This window comes from Scardinius erythrophthalmus, assembly GCF_964197995.2.
Source record: "Scardinius erythrophthalmus genome assembly, chromosome: 6".
Taxonomy (NCBI): Eukaryota; Metazoa; Chordata; class Actinopteri; order Cypriniformes; family Leuciscidae; genus Scardinius; species Scardinius erythrophthalmus.
Genome location: NC_138226.1, coordinates 43,831,736 through 43,854,870, shown reverse-complemented (window position 1 = coordinate 43,854,870; position 23,135 = coordinate 43,831,736). Strand labels below are relative to the sequence as shown.

Sequence of the window (23,135 nt, the reverse complement as noted above, 5' to 3'; positions counted from 1 at the left end):
ATCCGATCCGTGACTCTGATCCGAGAAACGATCCGAACCGTGAGTTTTTTGATCCGTTACAGTTGTGTACTTACAATATCTCAAAAGTCTCCAAAGATTTTTTATTTCAGAGAAATTCCGATTTTAAATAACTGGCCGTCCCGGAAAAGAAATGTCGCGCCTCAGTGACGCAATGTCCGCACTATCCTTTTTTTTCCGGTGTGGACCATGTGATAGGATATTCCACCACACCAGATTATTATTTTTTTTTTTACAACAACTTTATTGAGTTTTTTTTTCTTATCACAATAAACAATAAAGACGTCTGACAAAGAATAAAAAAAGAATAAAATAAAAAATATGACCCACCACACCGGAATATCACATGGTCAAATGCGGAAGTGGTGGTTAAAGCGTTAAAGCCATAGACTGTATGGTTATAGCTGTTATGGATCACGATTACTCTTTGGCGAGTATTGAAGTGCCAACAAAACGAAAGCGTCCATATTCGGATACACGCGGAGTCGCGGACTGTGTGACAAACGGAGGAATAAAACCCGGATAAATATCGACAGGCGTTTTCGAGATGGAGAGAGCTGCGCGACAATCTTGGACTTGACAGAGACTCTGCTCTCGCGAGTGTATTGATAGACAGGTAAGACATGCAACTGTCAATAATAGCACTTATAAACAAAGTTATATTGCTCTGTACTTCGGTAAGGCTTTTTATCACGTGTGGTGACCGAGATTATGGCAGTACAATTAAATACAATCGGATATGTTGTTAAAAAAAAATATTTAGTCATTACTTGCAAATGTTCGTTCAAATTTACTTTTAGATATTGGTTTGAACACGTTAAACAACACGGCATCAACCATAAAAACGTAAAACTGCACAACATAAACCAAACAAATCATTTGACAAATAGCTGTATGTTGTAACGGGATAATATAGCATAACATTTCACGTTCCTTGCAGTTCATTAATTATGATGACATAAAATAATACGATCAGACATACAGGTAATACAAAAACGAATAAATTACCTCATCCGTGATCATGATTCATTAATTCCATTTAGATACATCGCTAGATGGTGAAAACGCATTAAAAACGACATCTCCCATCGTCACCTCCTTCATAGCGTCATCAAGCTTCGCCTTTGTTATTGTTGGAAACTGCGCCCTCTTGTGGTCACATAAAAAAGTTACATACTGGAGCTTTAATTCTGTGAATAAAACAAAGGCTTTAATGACATGACCATTAAATAATGTGATTTAACTTTTTAGACTCCAATTTACATGATATAATACAGCTAAGATAGAGATTGATGCATTTGATCAGGATAATAATATGATTATTTAAAGTATTTAATATGAGAGAGATGTTGGTACAGTATATTACTGACCTCTCGATTTTATTTCCACATTGATTTCCTAGGAAGTTCACATTTAGTGTAAATGACAAACACTAGAACTTGTGTCTCTAATGTCACATAATGAATATGAGAAGAATGAAGCTGATGCTGTGAAAGTGCTGGATTGAGGAGAGTTACTAAAGATCAACAAGAGCCGCACAAATCTGACAGTAGAGCAGGTTATTGATGAAGTGTGGAGGTGATGAGCTTTGATTTCTGTTTTCTCTAGAGTTTCCAGTCTCTCTCAGCTCCTCCTAAATCTGCTGTGTTTCTTCTTATTCGGCTTCTTTGCCGAATCTCCATACCTTTATTCTTAATCAGGGCTTTCCCTTCTCCTTTTCCTAATGTAATTGATATTGTAATTTCTTTTTTTTCAAGTCATCAGCCTCATTTCCTTTCAGTCCCTCGTGAGCTGGCACCCAACAAAACTGCACATCAATATCATATCTATTGATCCTAAACCAATTTTGAAAGAGTTATATGATAAGATTATCTCTATCCCTTTTCCTTGACTGGATGCTTCCCAAAACAGTGATTAAATCAGAGCAAATTACCACCCTATCCGGTTTAACCTCTTCAACCCAATGTAACTGTTGGAAACTTTTCCTTCGTCAAAGCAGAGACCAGGAGACGTTGGGATATCTTTCAACAGAAGTTACTCTTTATTGAGAACTCGCTGTGCATTGCTGTAGTCATCAAGTCTAACTATGGCAGTAGACATTGTAGTTTATATACATTTCAAGGGGTAGGGATTTACATAGAGGATACACTCGGAGCAAAGCATGTAAATGAAGTATATAGGTTTAGGAACCCGCCCTAGACTCTAGAGTGTTACCGGTCCTAATCCAATCAGCATAACTATTCAAATGCATAGATGATAATCCAATCAGCCTAAATATTCAACAACTGGGGCTGGGGCTCGGGCTCCAAGAGCCATTCAGGACAAAAGGTGAGAGTCTCAGTAATCTGACTCATTTAACTTACAATAGAGAAAACTCAGTAATCATCATTTATACCTCAAATGCTAAATTCAGTCTTCTAAACTTTCTCAGTTTATATACTATTGTATTGGAACCTAAATTAAACATTTAATAAATTTGTAATACAACATAACCCAATTATAACTGCCACTAATTCTGCTGTGTAAAGTGATAAATAATCAGAAAGTCTTTTAGCAATGGATATTTTAAACTCAGGAATGAATACACCGGTTCCCATACTCCCTTGCTTATTCTTTGACCCATCTGTGTAAATTATAAGGTAGTTGAAACTCTTATTTATTACATATAGACTAGCTTTGTTACCCACTTCATTCGTTTGCCATTCTCTCTCTTTTTTTTATTTTATATTAATATCTACTTCTGTTGCTGGATAAAGCCATGGTGTAATATTACACCTCTTGTGACAGTACATGCGCCAGTTCCGGTCTCACAGAAGTGAATACCACGCCGTTGAAACGCGGAAGACGATTAATAAATTGGATTCTATCCTAATTTGTACTGTACTTAATACCCAAATAGAAAAACCTGGCAGAAGTTTCCACACTGCCAGACTCTCTGAGAGTGGTATCAACTTAACACTTCCTTTTGAGGGGATGTTAGATGTTCCGTGTCCTGGATGACAGCAGAAAAGCAACATAACATCTAATATTTTGCTGGAAACCGCTGCTCCCCGAATCACCAGAGGTGGCGAGGAAGTACAGTGGTTTCGTGAGGGTGTCAGGTAGGAGCTGTTTGATTAACATGTCTCGTCCCGTAGGGGCACACCCCCACAGACCTGGGACAAAACAACCCTCAGGATTTTGTCTTAGGTCTATTATGCAGCTGCTGAGTACAACGAGCCGGTCCCCAGTTTTCACGAGAGGGAGCGCAACTCGTTACACTCTGCTTTTGAACCCTCCTAAAATGACGATGAGCAAAAAGAAGAGAAGAAAATGTCTCTTCAGACTGGCCCATCATCGTATAACCACACACCCCTGCACCCATGATAGTCTTAATACGTCAAGGGCACAAAGATGCACGAAGAATAGGGTTTTCCCATGACCGAGTTAACGTCATGGAGATCCTCAAGGAGGGCAGTCTAGCTGTAATCCGACCATCACACAAGTCACCACCTCGAGAACCTCTCAAACGTTTTAACATAACGAGAGATGTGTTCGGAGGCAGCTTTAATTCCTCAGAATTAAATGTGTCCGGAAAACAGCCAGACAATATTATATTATATATAATACATACATATAAATATATATATAATTATATTATATAAATATTATATATATAAATATAAATATCAGTTCCTCAGCAATAAACACATCCCAATCAGACAAGCAAACACGGTCTGGATGAGAGGCTGTGTTTAAATCTTTCATAAGATCAACCTGGTATGCCTTTAACACGGCCATGGTGTACAATGCATTACCAGCCTAACCGCTGAAAATGCATCTGATAATGTGATCCCAGGGGAGAGATAGCCAGCGAGCGTCTCTCCAAACTGAGGCAATATCATATAATCGCGTGCCCTCGCACCCGCGATAGTAGAATGACTTGATGTCGAGGACACAAGACATAAATATTTACAATCTTTATTTCTTTATAGACTGTGTTTTATGCGACTCTTTTTGTTGTGATCAGATCAATCTGGTCACTGCACGAGCGATCGCCACGAGCGATCTCCTTTTATCATCAGGGGGGAAACGCTTGGAGGCGACAAACCCACGAGATTCAATGTCCTCTGCCCGAGCCGAAGAAGCGCCGAGGCACGCATCGGTATTCAGGCAAAAGGACATCGCAATCTGGAGAGAGAGCGAGCGATAGGGAACCACCGTCTCTCGCTTTTCAGTCAGATCGCACACGATGCCCCACAATCATTATGGGCGCTACCCCTTTGAAATAAGCAAAGCGAACGTGAAGCACTTTAACTGTGAACATTCCACAGTGCTCGCAATCACCATGCTCAAATGCAAGGGCAGCATGTTCTTTCCCAAACAAAGCAAGCAGTAAGTGTGTGTATCTAGTTCTGACATGGTATGGGAGCATGGAGGAACACAACACTTATTGTTTTGTTGGCTCATTTCTCCTCTTTTTTTACTTTTTAAACTCTTTGATGTGCGAGAGAGAAAAAGGCTTGAGAAATGAGAAATTTTCTGCACACTGCCTGAATAAACTAACTCCTAGCAAAGATCTGTAGCAGATAAAAGGTAGAGAGAGAGTTTTGACGTTCACACATGCACAGTAATGGTCTGAAGACAAAAGACATGACGATGCACCTGTGGCTCATCTACTTTTAGCCTCGTGTCGCGGGGGCGCGCCGATGACGTCACCGACCGAGGCTATATTACCTCCGGGTCAATTTCATTGACGTGTTATACACAATATTCACAGCTGGTCACGATAAAATATGTTCCCTATTATGTTGCCAAATGAACACGTAGATAAACCACTGAAGAAGACCAGGACCACAAGGGACATTTTTGCATTTTAATTTCTTCTCCAGATGGTGAAAACTGAAAGCATACACAACATGCTCTTAGAAAAACTGAGCTCTATACAGACGAAACTAAAGTCATACATCGGCGCTTTAAAGTGCATTTCCCAATCAGACAATACAAAAATACATTACTTAAGATCCTTATAAACACATATATAAACTTACGGCATTGCCTTGTCAGAGCTTTAGAGAGAATGGCGACAGATCGCTGAACGTGTCATGCTAGATTCCGCCTGCTTTGTTTACCATGAAACCGAAACCGGAAGTTAGCGCGGCAGAAGCGGAAATGAAATTGTCCGCTAATATTTTTAAATAAAACTTACAAATAAACATGAAATACTATAAGAAACTTTTAGAAATGCTTTTTTAAACATTTTAACCCATTTAACTTATTTATTAAATTATAGACTGCCACAAGGCAGCACATTCCCCGCCTGACCTCAGGGAGGTCAACAACAAAAACTTAGAGGGAATCAGTCCTTTGGCAAAAGAAGAATGACTTCAGTAACTGGTCGCAAAAAAGTCTTTCTAGTGCCTTGGTCATTTACTGTGACCTCAACCTTTCTTACTCGATTGTCCTTCCCAGGGAAAGTTGCCGTGACTCTACTCATGAGCCAGCTGTTCCGTGGAACCTGCTTGTCCTTGAGCAAAACAAGGTCACCAACTTGCAGGTTTCGACAAGGTACAGTCCATTTCTGTCTCTGCTGCAATAAAGGCAGATACTCTCGCCTCCAGCGTGTCCAGAACTGGTTAGCAAGAACCTGAACTTGTCTCCATTGTTTGGTGTAAAGGTCCTTGTCCAAGAAATCTCCAGCAGGAGGTATAAGGCACGATTTCTGGGTTAGCAGCATAGAGGGAGAGAGAATGAAAGGATTGTCTGGATCAGACGAAACTGGAAGGAGTGGCCTGGCGTTTATGATGGCAGACACTTCAGCCATAAGTGTGCACAATACGTCGTGAGTGAGTTGCACCTTACTTTGAAGTACTTGAAGACTTTGAAATCCAGTATTCTCCGTGCAATGCCGATCATGCGCTCCCAGGCGCCTCCCATGTGGGACGCATGAGGCGGGTTGAATTCCCAACTGCAACCTTGATCATTCAGGTACAGTTGCAGAGCCTTGTCCATTCCTAACTTTTGGAAGCCCCAATGAAATTAGTGCCACGATCCGATATAAGTTTTTTGGCAGGGCCTCTCAGGGCAAAGAAACGTCTCAGGGCATTTACACAACTGCTGGGGTCTAAGGGCTCAATCACCTCAATGTGAACGGCTCTAGAGCTCATGCAGGTAAACAGGATAGCCCAACGCTTACTTTGTGCATGTCCACCTCTGGTACGTCTGGTGGTTACTGACCAAGGCCCGAAAACATCAAGGCCGACGTAGCTAAAGGAAGGACATGTTTTCAACCGTTCCGGGGGAAGATCTGCCATGAGTTGCTCTTCCTGCTTTCCCCGCAGTTTGCGACAGATAACACACTTGTGGATAACTGAATTAACTAGTCTCTTTCCACCGATTATCCACAGACCTCGAGCCCTTATCGCACCTTCTGTTAGGTGACGACCCTGGTGTTTGACCTGTTCATGGTAGTGGCGAGTGAGCAGGATAGAGACATGACTGTCTTTTGGGAGAATTATCGGGTATTTTTCAGAGTTTTCGAGCTCTGAGTGTTTGAGTCGACCTCCAACTGAAATGATGCCTTTGTCCAGGACTGGGCTGAGCTTTTCCAAAGGGCTTTGCTTGGCGATGGATTTGCCAACGTTGAGGGCAGACAGCTCCTTTGCGAAGGTGGCCTGTTGCACTTGTTGGAGGATGACACCTTTTGCTTGATCCATTTCATCTGGTGTACGAGGAAGCTGACATATGTGCCACCCTTTACATCCATGGTTTGAATTGGAGCCGTTGAAAGATTTTGCCATGTGAATGAGGAAGGCGACTGCACGGACCAAAGACTTGAAGGTGGAGAAGCGCTCAAAGCGCTTACAGGAGACTACTTGAAGGTGAGTAGCACAAGTGCTCACTTGTGGCCTGATTTCACAGTCTTTGTCAGGCCCAACTAACTCAAACTGGTCGTTTTCATTTTTTGCCTCTGGGGGTGAACGACGGATGAAGGAGGGTCCTGTGAACCAAGTTGTTTTTGCTAGTTGAGATGCTGTGAGCGAGCGTGATCCGCTGGGTTCGCCTCGCTGCGCACATAGTGCCACTGCTCCGGCTTTGAAGACTGGCGAATACGCTGTACTCTGTTGTGAACATGTGTGTAGAATCTTTTAGATTCGTTGCAGATGTAGCCCAAGACCACCTTGCTGTCTGTGTGAAAGTGAACTGCGTCAAACTCTATGTCCAGCTCATTCTTGACAAGATCAGCTATCTCTACAGCCAAGACAGTGGCGCACAGTTCCAGTCTTGGTATTGTGGGCTCTGACTGAGGAGTTAGTTTTGATTTACCCATGACAAACCCTACTTCAACTTTGTCATTTGTATACAGAGCTCTCAAGTAGACTACTGCACCTATTGCTTTTGTCGATGCGTCTGAAAAGACATAGAGTTCTTTGCACTTTGCCTGACTGAGAGAGGTAGATGTGTACGTTCTCGGGACATGGAGTTCCCTTAAGTCCTGCAGCGAATCCCTCCAAGCTTCCCATTTGCTCTGCTTATCGTCTGGAAGTGGTGTGTCCCAATCAGAGTTTTCTGAGGTGAGTTCTCTGAGTAAAGCTCTTCCTTGAATGGTGACTGGTGCTAATAAGCCTAGTGGATCGAAGACACTATTAACAGATGACAAGACACCTCGACGAGTAAATGGCTTGTTTGTTGTGGCCACTAAAAACGTGAATGTGTCTGTCATGGTTTCCCAAATTAGGCCTAGACTGCGCTGTGATTGTGTTTCCTCACCACTCAGATCCAGATCTTTCAAGACTGCTGCGCAATCTTCAGGAGAGAAGGCTTGCATGACTGATGGTGAGTTAGAAGCAAACTTATGCAGGCGCAGATTGGACTCAGCAAGTGAAGCTTGCGTTCTTTGAAACAAGTCGATCGCTTCGGCTGCAGAAGGCACAGAAATCAGTCCATCATCGACGTAGAAGTGTCTCTCCACAAACTTGACTGTGTCAGCTCCATAGTCTTTCGCTCCAGCTTCAATGGCCTTGCGCAATCCGTAAACAGCCACAGCGGGAGATGGAGAGTTCCCAAACACATGGACCTTCATCCTATAGTCAATGACCTCCTTTTCAACATCATTGTCCATGTGCCACAGAAAGCGAAGATAGTTCCGGTGATCCTCACGCACCATGAAACAGTGAAACATTTGCTGTATGTCGGCCATGACAGCAATGCTTTCTTTACGGAAGCGGAGGAGTACCCCAATGAGACTATTGTTTAAGTCGGGGCCAGTGAGGAGTACACTATTGAGTGAGACACCGTCCTCTTGGGCACTGGAATCAAAAACTACCCTGATCTTGTTGGGTTTTTGAGGGTGGTAGACCCCAAACGTGGGGAGATACCAGCATTCTTCTCCTTGCTTAAGAGCGGGCGCTATCTCAGCGTGACCGTTGGAGAAAATCCCTCCCATAAACTCCACGTATTGCTGCTGCATGTGGGGTTTCTTTTGCATGCTCCGTTTGAGAGACAAAAAACGTCTGACTGCTAGCTCTCTATTGTTAGGCATTTTCCGGGGAGGCTCTTTGAAAGGAAGTGGGGCGACCCAGCTATTGTCATCGTCTCTGTACATGCTTTCGCCCATGATCTCTAAAAAGAGTGTGTCATCTATGGAGGGAGCTGGCTCATTGTCGTTTTTGCTGCGGTTGAAAACTGACTGTCCCAGACTCTGGAGCCTTAGAGTGCCTGTTAATGCATGGCGTTTCCCTGAGCTGACGGAAGTTATCACACTGTCCAAAAACTGTGGGGTGGCCATTTTCAAGAATAATTGTCTTGAATGAGTTGACTGTGGGCTTGTGGACCTTACCTACACACACCTCCACGACTACGACCCACCCTAAATCTAGGCACTGGGCGAAGGGCGCATGATGAGGGCCATTAACTTGTTCCCTTACTTTGTGTGCACGTAGAACATCTCGCCCAAGCAGTAGAAGTATTTCTACCTTATGGTCTAGCTCTGGAATGTACTTTTCTATGGACCGAAGGTGTGGCTGGTGCCGTGCAGCGTTTGGTGTAGGGATCTCGCTTCTTTCATTAGGAATGTCCTGACATTCAATGAGAGGAGGGAGTGGGATTACCACAGACCAATCTAAAGACTCAATGTGAAAGCCTTCAGCCCTTTTCCCCCATGTTTCAATGAGGCCTGAACATGTTCTTAGATCATAACTGACTAGCTTATCTTTGATCTTGAACAGATCAAAGAACTCTGGCCTGGCTAAGGAACGATTGCTCTGATCATCAAGTATGACGTAAGCCTTAACCGCACTGTCCTTGTGACCCTCTGGATACACCTTTGTGAGACATATTTTTGAACAAGAACGACCCCACTGACCTGGACCGCACACTTTGGTGCATGTTGTGGTTACTGCGATGCTATCTGAGATATCTTTTCCCTCCCCGCCATCCTCTTGTGCGGGAGCAGGAGCCTTGAAGGTTTGTGGTGGAGGGCCAGGATGCATTACTGTTTCGTGGCTCGTACTTTCACATTCGGAGCACTTTACTGTGGATTTGCAGTCCTTAGCGAGATGAGTGTCCGAGGCACAGCACTTGAAACAGATTCCTTTCTCTTTGAGGAAGGCCTTTCTTTCATCGAGCAGTTTGTACCTGAATGTCCTGCATTTATTGAGTGGGTGGGGCTTATTGTGCAGCGGGCAGTTGCTTTTAAAGTCCTTGTTGGGGGGTGTAATATTAGTTTTATTTACGGAGATGGGTTTGGCGGAGCTAAAGTTTCTCAGGTTGGGTCTTTCTAATTTTAATTGTGTTTGGCTGTTCTGTTGGTTAACCCTCTGAGGTCTGAGCTGTTTTCTGGGCCCTGGAGGTGTTCTGACATGCTCTGACATTTCTGGTTATTTCTGTTACTTGTGACATTTTCATGGCTAAAGTCTAATTACACTGTATTCAGCACAAACTCTGCTACAATAATATATCAGCAGCATGTATGTAAAAGTTTGTAGTTTTGAGACAATGACATTTATGCGTAGTTTGTGAAAATACAAAAAAAAAAAAATTCTCACTGAAATAAGGTCATGAAACCTATACTGATTATTTCTTCACAAGACTTTTGAAAATTGTATGGCATAGCCTAGAATATTTGCTGCAAAACTATGTGAAAATCACCCTGACTGCTCATTCAGATAAGACAATATATTGATTTAAAAATTTTACGACGTGTTTTGTGTTAGAAAGCTCTATGCGAGAGCTCATTAATATGTAAGCTTTTCTCACCTGAGAAAGACAAATAACCTCCCCTAACGGCCCTATTAGGAGCTATCAGGCCCTGCCATTCTGAGCAACCTTGCACAATACTGTAAATGAGGAGATTTAAAAAAGAATGGCTTTTAAATTGTTTGGATTTATTTACAACACAACATAATCCAAAGATACACCTTTGTGCCATTCCTAAAAACATTGTACATACCTTTCATTTACAAGATTTTCACTTTACCGTGTTCACGTACAGAGACTCATGTGAATGTTGAAGTCCTCTGTGGCATATGGGCCCTGAAAAAAAAAAAGTGAACATACTGATATCAAGAGAAAGGCCTGCACGATTTTGGAAATAAATATTAGATTTTTCTGGTTAAAATTGCTTTTTAAAATTCCTTTTTAAAATTCACAGAATACACACACACACACACACACACACACACACACACACAAATGTTTCCAACAATATATAATATAATGAACACCAGGTTTGTTGTGCCTTGTAGGCATAAGGTATATGCGCAGTGCCGGATAAAATAATAATAACAATAAATAACCTATAGCAGTATAAATCTTCCAAAAGATTTCAGTAACAACTAAGCTAGAGAAAAATATATTGATTATCATGTTACTTCAAATGTTTCCATCCGTTATGATGATATGAAATGAGATAATAATAAAAACATGAAGCCGTTTGGTGCGTTTTGCTTTCATCCAAAATATGATACAGTAGGCTACATTCAAACGCGATCGCGCAGCAAAAATATGATACATTCAAACGCGATCACTATCAAAATACATTCAAACGCGATCGCGCTCAAATATAAAACATTATGGTTACCATATACATATCTACGTTTGAGCAGATATCCACAAACACAGTAACAGTAAACACGGGTCTAAATATAATAATATTCCCCATATATCTAGCAACAGTTCAACTGCAACGTGACATTTATGCAACAATAACAAACTAATATGTAAGAATTTCTTACCTTACATCTTTCTTGTCTTCAAATCGCGTTCTTCTTCTTCTGAGGTACTGTAGCCTAAATCCAATGTAAGCTCAGGCACGTCTTTCAAACTCGATGAAAAGTGAAGTGAAGTGTTTTGTTGTTGAGGTAACGAGCGTGTCGCGTTCCATGTGGAGATTTGCATGTGAATCTCTTTTGCGCGAGTGGGCGTGGCCAAATTAACTGTAATGAGGAAGCGTTTGAGAAGCTGGACATCTTGTTGGTTTTATACAAATTACTTAACCAGAAAATATTTGTTTTCGTTTTGAATCCGATCATTTAAAAGTACACACTTAAATGTTTATAAAGGTATATGGCTCATAAATGTGTGACAAGTATTCGCTGAGTTTTGTTTCAGTTTATAGACGTGCTCAAGAAAAAAAAGTTCACTGCGACGGAGAGGCAGAACGCACACCCTGTTTATTTTCTTTATTTGACAAAAGCACAATGTTTTGGTTTGATTGTAAGTGGACACATACAAAAGGAGAAATATCACAGATTCTTTTTTTATATTTCTTTTTTCTGTATGACTATAAATGACTGAGTAATTTAAGTTTATAGTGCTACAATGTGGAGAAAATCCAGCAAAACGCGCCCGCGCGTTTGTCGACCTCAGAGGGTTAAAGCTTGGATCGTTACGTCTCTTAGCTTCTTTGCATATGAACTTGCAAAAGTAACTGAAAGGTGGAAAGCAGTCATGATGATCCTCCTTATATTGTGAACCTAGTGACATCCACTTCTCCTGAATTCCATATGGGAGTTTATCCACAATTGGCCTGATTCCGCGTGATGTGTCAAGATAGAGAAGACCGGGCAGATAAAAATCCTCTTTTGCTCCTTGAATCTCCTGTAACAGATCCCCAAGTTCCCTCAGTTTCACATTGTCCTTTGCTGTCATTTTAGGAAAACTATCCAAACTCTGGAAGAGCAATTTTTCGATGATTTCAGGAGTCGCATAACACTCTTGGAGTCTGTCCCATGCTTTCTGTAAAGCTACTGCAGGGTTATTGACATACACAGAGCGAATGCGTTTAATTTGACTGCTTGACTCCTTTCCTAACCATTTTGTCATCGAATCGAGCTCTTGTGTTGGCGTGAGGTGAACGTCTGCTGTAGCCCCGGTAAATGAGGAGAGCCACGCTCTAAATTCTCTGGTTTGTCATCATATTGGTATAGACCTGAAGTGATGAGGTCACGGCGTGCCATATATTGTGCAAGTGGCTCTGCTTGGTGTGACGTGCTACCAGGTGAGTTGTAAAGAGGCACGAAAGGGCTGGAGAATGGGTTGAGTGCGTTCTTTGTTTGATTACTTTTTGATTTATTCTCACCTTTAGGAGAGGAAGATGTGGTTTGGTTAGTCACAGATGTTGGTTGTGGCGCCTGGGCCTAGTGTTAACAGGTGAAGGCTCTGCGTCTGAAACGTCGTTTTCAGAAGGATTCCATGTGATGAATGTGCCCTCTATTTCAACACTTCGGTTGCAGGTGACTGGAGCGGGGTCATTATGTTTTTTCACATTCATTTGAGATTTCACATATTCACATATTCTTTCTTTTTTAACTCTATCTGATTCTGATCTTCGGCTCTCATGCCCATCTTGTATTGCCTCTGCTTCTTCTAGCACCTCTGCCTCAGCTACTGCGGCATCTGCTTCTCTTTGTAATTCTAGCACCTGTAGCTCTGTGTCGATTTTCACTTTTTCCACTTTTAACTGTGCTTCCTTGCTTGCATATGAGGCTCTTACCCTAGCGGCTTCTGCTTTGGCTCGAGCACGAGCGGCACTGCTTGCAGATGAGGATGAAAGACTTGAAGCATTTGTAGCAGATCTGTTGCTAGCTGCCATTTTGACCACGATGAAGCTCTTAATGCTGCCTTTTCACTATTATGTTGCCAAATGAACACGTAGATAAACCACTGAAGAAGACCAGGACCACAAGGGACGTTTTTGCATTTTAATTTCTTCTCCAGATGGTGAAAACTGAAAGCATACACAACATGCTCTTAGAAAAACTGAGCTCTATACAGACGAAACTAAAGTCATACATCGGCGCTTTAAAGTGCATTTCCCAATCAGACAATACAAAAATACATTACTTAAGATCCTTATAAACACATATATAAACTTACGGCATTGCCTTGTCAGAGCTTTAGAGAGAATGGCGACAGATCGCTGACCGTGTCATGCTGGATTCCGCCTGCTTTGTTTACCATTAAACCGAAACCGGAAGTTAACACGGCAGAAGCGGAAATGAAATTATCCGCTAATATTTTTAAATAAAACTTACAAATAAACATGAAATACTGTAAGAAACTTTTAAAAATGCTTTTTTAAACATTTTAACCCATTTAACTTATTTATTAAATTATAGACTGCCATAAGGCAGCACATTCCCAATGCGATGAGCAGCGCAGCATCGATTGTAGCTTTCGAAAGGGAACTCTAGACACACCATGTATTCAAAGAAAAATAAATGGACAATGTTTAGAATAAAATGAGAAATGTTAATTATTTAATTTAATAATACAACAGTATTGTTTCTTAACTTTCGATAATGCAACAGTAGCCTATTATTTTTTTCAATAAAACTTTAAATAAAACTTAAATAAAAAAGTGCTTTACTAAAAGTTATATTATCCTAATTCCGAGCATATATAAAATTATTGATTAGTACTTCACGTTTCATAGTAAATTATATTAACAAACACAAAAATATCACATTAATACCTTTTCATCACACAAATATGAATTTTAGCAAAGTTTGCTCTTTAATTCTGTGAATAAACAAAGGCTTTAATGACATTCCCATTAAAGAATGTAATTTCACTTTTTAGAGTCCAGTTTACATGATATAATACAGCTAAGATGGAGATTGATGTGTTTGATCAAGATAATAATATGATTATTTAATATATTTAATATGAGAGAGATGTTGGTTTATTACTGACCTCTCGATTTTATTTCCACATCTAAATGAATCACTTTCATGTTTTCTGGAATTTTTTTTAAAGTATTTTGTTTATTCTGCTGATTTATTTTTTAAATATATAATTCCAAAAAACACACTAAATTTGGATTTATGATCGCAGTATTTCTAATAAAATCATGTATTTCTCAAGCTAATATTGAGCTTAAATTGATTTCCTAGGAAGTTCACATTTAGTGTAAATGGCAAACGCTAGAACTTGTATCTCTAATGTCACATAATGAATATGAGAAGAATGAAGCTGATGCTATGAAAGTGCTGGATTGAGGAGAGTTACTAAAGATCAACAAGAGCCGCACAAATCTGACAGTAGAGCAGGTTATTGATGAAGTGTGGAGGTGATGAGCTTTGATTTCTGTTTTCTCTAGAGTTTCCAGTCTCTCTCAGCTCCTCCTGAATCTACAGATGTAAATGACAATCCCTTCAGTTCTCTCTCCTCTTTTGATGGCGTGAGATAATCTGTCCGTCAGCTGAGAGACAAACTGGAGGATTTCTGCAAAGAGGAGCTGAAGAAGATCTCTGACAGAGGTAAAGTCCTGGAGATTCTGCTCTCAGAAATTATCCTCCATCATCTCAGATTATGTAGAAGATCATATTAGAAATGTCTTAGGAACGGATGCAGGGATCATTTTCTCTTGACATGATAATCACACTCTTCATGTCTGTTGATTTCCACAGTCACTTTCTCCAACATTGTTCCCAGGACCAGGAACGACTTCCTACAATGTAAGTCACTGAGAAAACAAGCAGAAAAACTCACTGAGTGTGTTCATGTTCTTCCTGGAGAAGTGAAAGAAAGCATGACAGAAGAGTTTTAGAGTTGATCATGTAAATATATCTGGTAAACTGCACTGAGACACTGATGATATATTGAACATGAAGAGTTTAGTTACATTAAAATATCAGACAGATTCATAATTCCTGATTCTGATGTGTTTTATCTCCATCAGATTCCCATCAGCTCAATCTGGATCTGAACACAGTGAATAAACGCATCCGTCTGTCTGAGAGGAACAGAGTGATTACTAACACTTGCCCACAGATTCAGCTGTATCCTGATCATCCAGACAGATTTGATTATTATCTTCAGGTTTTGTGTAGAGAGAGTGTGTGTGGACGCTCTTATTGGGAGATTGAGTGGAGTGGTGTTGGTGTGTGTTTATCAGTGTCTAGTGATGTATGTCTCGAGCAAGCGGCAACATTCTGATCTGAAAAATGAAGCTTACCCGGAAGTGCGAAAAACTGCAAAACATCGAAAATCCACTAGGGGAAGGTCCCAAAAGGGAGCAAATGTCCATAGCCCCCATGTTAAAATGTCCGTTTTCACAGCATAAATTCATGTTTTTACAGGTTGGTCCCATGGACTTTTATTGTATTTTTCGATAGGTTCCAAGTGCCTGACAACCATGAGGGCTGTGAATTTTTTTCTAACTCGTTAGTTTAGATCGTATTTAGATTTAAAATGTATGACAATAAGGGCGTGGTTAACTTTGATTGACAGCTTGATTGACAGCTGACAAGGCAGCGCCACGGAGAATGACAACATAAGAAGCGCCATTTTTTAATACAGTTGACATATAATACTACTGTTTCTGTATCATGAAATGTAGTTTTAAAGGGCACCTATTATGCAAAATTCACTTTTACATGGTGTTTGAACATAAATGTGTGTTGGCAGTGTGTGAGCAAAACCACCCTAGAATGATAAAAATCCACCCAGTAGTTTGTTTACTATCTCAATAAATCATAAGCACTGTCTCAGAACGCCCTGTTCTAGATTTCCCTCACTGTGACGTAGAATTGCGCTAAGCCCCACCGACGTGATTTGATTGACATCTGGTTTTGGCAAAGACCCCGCCTTCGGTGATCTGTTCACTCACCATCCTCCATTGTTTCAACGACAGCCGGTGTGTAATGTCTCCTAAGAAGTGTAGGTGTTCTGTTGTGGGATGTAAGAATGGACATAGTAGTCTTCACTGACATCAGAGCCACTGAAAACGCAGCGGATGGATTTTATTTATGAAGAAAAGGCGCCACTTAAACTTCCTAAATACAAGAATCATGTTCTGACTGACTGTTTAGTGAACGAGGGTCAAAGTTAATCCTCAAGTGTGGATCGTTGCCTACAGTTCGCGATCCAACGTCACCTCCAGAAGTAAGTGTATTTTATTATTTTTGAGCAAATAGTCATTTCAATCGATGTCAGCCAGTTCAACAACAAATGCGTCTAAAGCTATTTATTGTCGTCGTCATAGGATGTCTCAACAAACAACGTCAGACAGTTTTATGTCACGTAGGCTATCATTTTTTGCAGCAATTACAAATGTAAATAAATTAAAGTCTGCTCTATATCCATAGACAGTATATAAACATCTATCTTCCTCCCCTTAATAAAAAAATAAATAAATCGTTTGTAAGTTACTTAGCAAACGTTATCACAGTATTTGTGTGTGTGTGTGGTTTCAAAAAATTGCGTGAACGTTATCACAGTTCGTGTGTGTGTGTGTTGCACATCCATAATTGCAAAGGGGACGCGATTAAAACTCTATAAGTACATAAATGTATCAAATAACCATTCCAAGACGTTTTCTGGGGTTTTCTTTTGCATTCTGGGGACACCCAAGACCAATATTACATCTTGTAAAAAGGGGCATAATAGGTGCCCTTTAAGAGTTTTTCAGGCGAGAATGTAGTTGTTTAAAGCTCAAATCTGTGGTTTATTTATAAAGATTTATGAAAATTGTATCCAGTTGTGAGATCCCGCGATGACCGGGCGCTCTGCGTTCATGTACCCCGCCTGGAGCAGCCTTTCCTCGGCTAGTCGTTCTGAGGTTTGCCGCCAATGCCGCAGACTCTGGCGTCTCTGTAGTGGTTAAACATGAGATATAATTCATCTTGTGTATATCTAACGGGCGATTTTTGGTTTCGTGAATCTATAATTTGTTCCCTGGCCAATCGTTTTGGCTGAGGGGAAGTTTCATAACTTTATAAGCTATTTAACTTTACCGTTGAATGGTTGACTGAATTGTTTGCTTTATTTGTATAGCTTCTTGTAACTTTACCTTTTACTTTTATAATGGCTAATATTGATAAAAGTGAAATTTAACAAAAAGAGACTGGGTTGAGTTTTGTCATTTTAAATTTTAATACAACGAATATGATCTGTAATGTTGTTTACTGCAACATCTGTTGTTTAGTACAAATGCACATATTGCCTGGACCATATTAAAATGTTTAATATTTTTATATTATATTTAAAACGAAAAGAGGCAGGTTTGTGTTTTATATTTTGTTTTGTTTTTTATAAATAGGCAAACGTTATGTGCAGTGAATATAATCAATACGCCTTGCCTGAACCACAATTGTGTGGCTATAATGTTTAAGATTTCTTTAAATGAAAACGAAAAGAGTTAGTATGGTGTTTTATAACATATTTCGTTGCCTAAAATATACACAGAGATAACCGGAGTAGCAGAGCGAGCTGAGTGACGCGCGCTGCGTCAGAAGGTGGGCGGGGTTAGGATTTCTCAAGATTTTCCAAGATGGCGCCACCCATACCCCCCATAAACGGCTTCAAACCCGTTCTTCAGAAAGTCTATGGGTGACGTAACAGACGCTTTGTCCATATTTTTTACAGTCTATGGTCTCGAGACCGGTCTCGAGACCACTTTTACGTGGTCTCGGTCTTGTCAAGGCCTTGATGGTCTTTGGTCTTGGTCTTGTCTTGGTCTCGGACCTCTCGGTCTTGTCTAGGTCTCGTGGTCGAGGGATTTAACAATACAGTACTACAATATCCACGACGACACAACGTTCGATAATGCAACATTATTATCCACAACGGAACGGATTGAAGCGCGCGTCCGAGTGAAGACAGTGCGGCGTGTGCGCGAGGCGCGAGCCACACAAGAAAACACTTTATCCGCGCCACTGATCGCAGCGGCAACGAGCACTTTGATCACTTGGTTTAAAAAACACATATCAGTGACATGATGGGTTTTATCTTCATTCAGGAGATTTTGGGTAACTGCACAACTGACAGATGACTTTGAGCGCACCGCCAAGGGTGTGTGTGTGTGTGTGTGTGTGTGTGTGTGTGTGTGTAACCATAGCGACAAAACGATCCTTTCGGATCCTGCACTTAAGCCTATAATTTTGTTTTTAAACATTTTATTATGTATTTAAAAGTTGCAGAATGGATTCATTTGGAGACTCCGAAATCAGCAGAGATAGGCAGGCATTTGCTTAGATGATTTTGTCTCTTTGATATCTGTGTGTGTGTGTGTGTTGTTTGATTACAGTATTGTATTTAAGATGGCGTTAGACTAAATAAATGGTCTTTTAAATATCATCTGCATATCTCTGTTGTGTTGACTAAACATTAGGCCTAATCCAAGTTTATAATTGTGTATCTTTAATTTGATGTTATGATTTCATCTACACATTAAGTATAATTTCAATTGGTTACATATTTCTCATTCTTTAGACCAGGGCTATTCAATTGGCGGCCCGCGGGCCACATGCGGCCCGCCAATCATCTCCATGCGGCCCGACGGCACCAACCTCCCTCCTCCTCTTTTTGCTCCGATTGACCTGAGAAACGTTTTACGTGTGAATATTTCAGCAGTTATTATATGTGTCCCGAATTTGTGTCGACTGAACCAGCGATAGGCTACCAATCATTTGTGAATGAATCATTCTTTTGGTTCGATTCTTTCTAAACGCGCTTGCATAACGGTCTAAAACTATTCGGATTCATTCGGACCGCTCCGTCACTGAATCATCTGAAGCGGTTTCTCGTTCAGTACAGTTACAACAAATAGCGATGTTTTCAGTTGTTTAGTTGTTTAAACACGGCCCAGCGCGGAGTTGCGTTTACTCCCGGTCCCGGACACACTAATATTAAACAGCGTTGCGACAACCAGTGGAAGCGTTTCAGTTCGACAGAAACATTTCTGTTACAAACCACAAATCACTCGATGATTTAATTAGTATTAAATCGGATGAAACAGCCTCAACATTCCCAACAAGACTGATGAGGAAAGCAGGAGAAACATTGTGGCATGAACGAAATTAGAAGACTTTAAATCCCCTAATCACCCTTACAAACATTTACCACATTTACTGTAGTAATTTACCATGGTTGGGCAGAAATGTGCAATATTTATATTGAATACTATGTAGTAATAAATAAATATAGTAAATATATACTATAATATTATATAGTATAATAGTAAATATAGTGATTTATATTGCATTAGTTTTATTAGGTAGGTAGAGGAATATTTAATGCTTGTTATGAAATTATGTCAGTTTCTTTGTAAAGGTGTGTATAGTTTTTTTAACTTGTGTTTAGGCATTTTTTTATACAGTGGGAGCAGGGGCGTAGCCATCATTTCAAAAGTGAGGGGGACAGAATGTCAAGTGTAATACCAGTTTTTTTTTTCAGACTTTTGTTGACAGGTTTTTGCTTAATTGGCTTAATATGCTATTTATTTTTAAAGCAATAAAACAGAAAGAACGAAAGAAAGAAAGATGTTCAGTACTTTATATCAGGCTCCAAACTAGGCTGAGGTGGTAAAATCCTGATCATGTATTTTAATAATAAGATAATAAAATTTGTATTTTTCATAGACCATTATATAGCCTACTGTGTTTGTGGGTGTAACTCGGTACCTCTAGGGGGGTCCGGGGGCATGCCCCCCCGGAAGAAATTTTTGACATTTTAAAGATAAATTCATTAATCTGGTGCACACTGAGTCACCCGGATCTGCTGTTAAAAATAAAAAATCCACCCGCCATCCGCCCAAACCTATGATATTTGATCATCACAAAATTATTCAAATTCTCAGTGTTAAGCATGATAATATGGTAAAATGTCACACTGAAGTAGGCTGCTTCTATCTATCTATCTATCTATCTATCTATCTATCTATCTATCTATCTATCTATCTATCTATCTATCTAAAACTTTCCAATTGAAAACCTTCAAACTTCAAGCTTTTAAAGCTTGTTTTTCAAGAGTTTTTTTGTCATGTTTGTCATCATGTACACGTTACAACGCTGCCTGATTCAAGCAGGCTGTTAATGCATTAAAATACAAATTCAGCATTAACAATCACCATGTTTATTCTAATTTGAAGAGCTTTGATAACATCTGTGAAAATAAAAGACATTACGAATAAAAAAAGATTGAAAATAAGTGCACGTTTCGCGGGTAGTGAATATTTTTAGTAGTAAACTTGTTAATTATTCAACAAGAGAAATAGACAGAGTTATTCATCATTGTGCAACCCAATTCGGATACCACATGACAACTTACTTACAGTGCTTGACTTTTCCGTGAAAAAGGAGTGAAGAGTTTTTTTGCCGTTTTGAACTCATTGCGAGTTTGCGACGACCTCTATGAAAAAAATGGATTGGGCGCGGCCGCGCGGGTGCGAGCATGGGCGTGTCGTGATGCGCGAGTGACTGATTACCATGGAAACGTGAAAGTCACGTATGTAGATAGACTATCCTTGACTCTTTGGATTTTAAATCTCGATGTAGGCTATACACACCCGCGAAAACCTCAGCTTGTCATGGACACACTTGCCCTATGAAAAAGTGCGGGGGACGAATTTACATTTTATAAAAAGTGGGGGGGACACGTCCGCCGCGTCCCCCGCGTAATCTACGCCCATGAGTGGGAGCGAGTAGCCTGTGGTTAACAAGTCTCACTGTCAGAATATTTTCATTTAAGCATAACAATTATAAATAAAATAATTAGTATTTCTCACCAACAGCTATAAGTTTGTATAAATAATTTATTTGTTCCAAGGAAAATAGTTGTACACAGCTGTAAATTATCAAGTTTTTATTTATTATGGTTTTATATATTTGCATACTGTTGGGTACCACATTTCCAAGTAAATACCACACTTCTTTAGGGTTACTTTAACTTATTTATTGAAACTGTTATGTTTCAATAAATAAGATAAACCCCCAAACCCACCCACCGGCCCACCTCAACTTTTCGATTTGATAATGCGGCCCTCGAATGAAACTAATTGAATAGCCCTGCTTTAGACAGTTGTTGGAGGAGCAAGATGGTGTTGGAGGTGTTTGATGTTTTGTCAGATGAACCAGTCAGTACCAGTCATGTCAGTCCTCAACAGTACACAAAAGTTAAGGGAGTCTCAAATTAACCTCTAACAGTGCAGTAACAGCCGTCATGCAATTGCTACACATAGTTGATCTCACCCAGTCTGCAAAAACATTTAAAGTGAGCTCACAGTCACACACATGACATGGTCTGTCTCTGTATTGTTCTGCCTGTGTAGTTGAAGTAATACCGTCTAATATGTACTGAATGTAAACTGCGGCTGAACCCTAGTATGCTGCTGTTCTTGAATTCATACAAGTTATTGCTTAGCTTCAACACTAGTCTGTTTTTTTTCCCTCCGGTCTCGACTTGGTCTCGGTCTTGGTCTCGACTTGGTCTTGGTCTTGTCTTGGTCTCGATACCCTCTGGTCTTGGTAGTGTCTTGGTCTCGGTTTAGGCGGTCTTGACTACAAGTCTACCAGTGTCATATAAGAGCATCAGCAGGAAGGGAGAGGGTAATGAGTGTGTGTTTGGATCTAATGATCAGTCCTGAAGTTTGATCTGCTCTTCTGACAGTTACTCATTCAAACACAATAGCATAGAGGAGACTGAACTCCCTGTAAAGCCCATCAGCAGTAGAACAGGAGTGTGTGTGGATCACAGTAGAATAGGAGTGTGTGTGGATCACAGTAGAACAGGAGTGTGTGAGGATCACAGTAGAACAGGAGTGTGTGTAGATCACAGTGCAGGAACTCTGTCCTTCTACACAGCGTCTCTGACACGATGAGCCTCATCCACACAGTCCAGACCACATTCACTCAACCGCTCTATCCTGGGTTTGGGGTTGGTGTCCGATCATCAGTGAAACTGTGTTGATGAATCAGAATAGATTGTAGAGAGATTCTACCCATAATACTTTGAGCTGCATGATAAATCATAAACACTGAGATGTTATAGAGTCTCGTACTTTCTCTTTATTACATTAATACTACAGCTGAGCTTCTGTAAGTGAAATAACATGTTCAGATTATGGTTGAGTAAGTGCTGAGCTTGAAGATGATATAATATTCCCTGTTAAACTTAATAAAAATATTTTGTCTCATTATTTCTTATGTGTGCCTTCCTTGTGTATATGTATATGTATATGTGTATGTATGTATATGCGCATATGTATTGTTTTATGGTGCACAATTTTTAAACACCTTTTACCTAATTTTGATTATTATCAGGTTAGTAAGGTTAAAGTCAAATCTGTCCTAAATCATAAGCATTTGAATGTTCATACAGTAAATAGGTCACAGAAGACTCTCCGTGTTCAGTTCAGCTCAATCTCTGAGACTTTTAGCAGGTGAACTTTTTAGTTTCAATTTAATATATTTTTATTAACTACAGGTTAAATAGTTTACATACAAAGTACTAATATATAAAAAGAAAAGAAAGTCAAAGACAAATCGTTTACAAGCTTTGTCTGCAGGAAATGCTAATAGCAAGGGCATCTAACACCGGAGAGGCCGTTCCTGAGAATCAGCGTCTGCCTTGATCTCCTCATGTCAGCCTTGTGTTCACAATCTGAGTTCTTGAGATCTTCATCTTTGTAAATCCCCTCATAATTCATTAGTCTTTTTAAATTCTGTAAGTTCCGGAAATCTCCTTAAAACCTGTTTAAATAATCCCCTATAAGAGCCTGCCAGTTCAGGGTGCATTATCTGCTTCTTCTTCTTCAAGAGGCAGTATTAACATTAACTATGCGCATTGGCACATCCGGTGGCACATCCGATCTTCATTAGCATGTGCCATTGGATAGTGACGTGCCAACAGGTTAA

The 23,135-nt window shown here is 40.2% G+C and overlaps 1 pseudogene across 1 annotated transcript in view; it reads left to right on the top strand.

Moving 5' to 3' along the window:
* LOC308691859 (tripartite motif-containing protein 16-like) overlaps nucleotides 1-22,188 on the top strand; it is a 37,988-nt pseudogene extending 15,800 nt beyond the window's left edge. Inside the window, exons 4-8 of the transcript in view lie at nucleotides 14,600-14,759; nucleotides 14,910-14,957; nucleotides 15,182-15,382; nucleotides 18,242-18,251; nucleotides 21,889-22,188. The product of the transcript in view is annotated as a tripartite motif-containing protein 16-like (transcript). The remainder of the gene's footprint in view (nucleotides 1-14,599; nucleotides 14,760-14,909; nucleotides 14,958-15,181; nucleotides 15,383-18,241; nucleotides 18,252-21,888) is intronic.
* The last annotated feature ends 947 nt before the right edge of the window (nucleotides 22,189-23,135 follow it).